This window comes from Cynocephalus volans, chromosome 10 (genome assembly GCF_027409185.1).
Source record: "Cynocephalus volans isolate mCynVol1 chromosome 10, mCynVol1.pri, whole genome shotgun sequence".
Classification (NCBI taxonomy): domain Eukaryota; kingdom Metazoa; phylum Chordata; class Mammalia; order Dermoptera; family Cynocephalidae; genus Cynocephalus; species Cynocephalus volans.
The window spans coordinates 5,641,848-5,643,858 of record NC_084469.1 but is presented as its reverse complement, the minus strand read 5'-3'; the positions used below and the strand labels follow the sequence as shown (position 1 = coordinate 5,643,858).

At 42.2% G+C, this 2,011-nt stretch overlaps 1 pseudogene; it reads right to left on the bottom strand.

The window, feature by feature from the left end:
• LOC134386799 (prefoldin subunit 1-like) lies at positions 1 to 395 on the bottom strand (annotated as a pseudogene).
• Between the last annotated feature and the right edge of the window lie 1,616 nt (positions 396 to 2,011).

The following is a 2,011-nucleotide window of genomic DNA, read 5'->3' as shown; positions in this document are numbered from 1 at the left end:
TCAAGACGGAGAGCTTGCCCTGGAGGCCCCCTTCTGCGCCCTTCCTGCCATCAGCATCTCCCAGGTGTTGTCCTCAGCTTCCTTCATGCTCCACTCCAGGTAAGATTTTTTTCTGTTCTAGCTCTTTAATTGTTTCTTTGGCTATTTTCTGTTTCTCTGACAGATGATTGTGAATTACCTCCGTGGACTGAAGAATACCCATGCTTCCTACACCTTCATACATGTTAGTCTCATCTACCAAAGCCATCATCTGTGTATCGGTCACATGGGCATGCTTTTTCACTTAGCTGTTCAGTCTGTATGTTTGAAAGCTTCACTTGCTGTTGAGTGTCAATAACTTTGGCTTGAAGCTCTGCGAAGGTCTTCATCAACTCCAGATCCATGGGGGCCACCATCTTGGTGTCAAGATTAGTTTTTAGAAATACAGAAATTCTGATTTTATTACCCCTTAGTCTGCATCAAACTCCAAGCAGCTTTACAACAAAACCCCGAGATGATGTGGATTCACATATGAAGGGACTGGTTATTGGCTTCCACCCTCTGAAGCAGGCTCAACCCCAAATGGCAATAAATTCAATCTCCTAACTTATATTTTATGATGGAATTATTTGGATTACACTTTCAGCATTATGCTGAGAATTCTGGAAAACGGTTTTAATTGTCTTAAAAATTAGGGCCAACAAGCCACAGACTGGGAGAGAATATTTGCAAAAGACATATCTGATAAAAAGGACTGTTAACCAAAATGAAGAAAAAACTCAAACTCAAGAAGAATACGAACAAACCTGATTGAAAAATGGGCAAAAGATCTGAGCAGGCACCTCACCAAAGAAGACATGCAGATGGTAAACAAGCTTGTGAGAAGATGATCATATGTCATTAAGGAAATGCAAATTTTAACTACAGTGAGATACCACTACATACCTATTAGAATGGCCAAAATCCAAAACACTGACAACACCAAATGCCGGCGAGGATGTGGAACGACAGAAACTCTCACTCACTGCTGGCAGGAATCCAAAATGGTACAGCCACTTTGGAAGACAGTTTGGCAGTTTTTTACAAAACTAAACATACTCTTACCATACGATCTAGTAGTCACACTCCTTGTTATTTACCCAAACGAGATGAAAACTTATGTTTACATAAAAACCTGCACATGAATGTTTATAGCAGCTTTATTCATATTTGCCAAAACTTGGAAGCAACCAAGATGTCATTCAGTAGGTGAGTGAATAAACTGTAGTACATCCAGACAACAGAATATTATTCAGTGCTAAAAGAAATAAGCTATCAAGCCATGAAAAGACATGGAGGAAACTTCAATGCATTTTACTTACCGGAAGAAGCCTATCTGAAAAGCCTGCATACTGTATGTTTCCAACTTTTTGACATTCCAGAAAAGGCAAAACTATGGAGACAGGAAAAAGATCAATGGTTGCCAAGAGTTGGGTTGGTGAAGGGGTGAATCGGTGGAGCGCAGAGGATTTCTAGGGCAGGGAAAACACTCTGTATGATACTATAGTGGTGGATACGTCATTGCACGCTTGTCAAAACCCAAAGAGTGGGCCTGGCCCGTGGCTCACTCGGGAGAGTGCGGTGCTGATAACACCAAGGCCCCGGGTTCGGGTCCCATACAGGGATGGCCGGTTAGCTCATTGGGTGAGCGTGGTGCTGACAACACCAGGTCAAGGGTTAAGATCCCCTTACCGGTCATCTTTGAAAAACAAACAAACAAAAAAAAACCCAAAGAGTGTAGAACACCAAGAGTGAACCCTAATGTAAACTATAGACTTTGGATGATGATGGTATGTCAATGTAGGTTCATCAGCTGTAACAATGCACCACTCTGGTGGGCAATGTAGACTGTGGGGGAGGCTGGGGGGTGGGCAGGGGTATGTGGGAAACCTCTGTACCTTCCTCTTGATTTTGCTGTGAACCTAAAACTGCTCTAAAAAAAGAACGTCATGAAAAAAGTAAGGCTAGCGCTTAGCCTTTAATTTAGGAAACA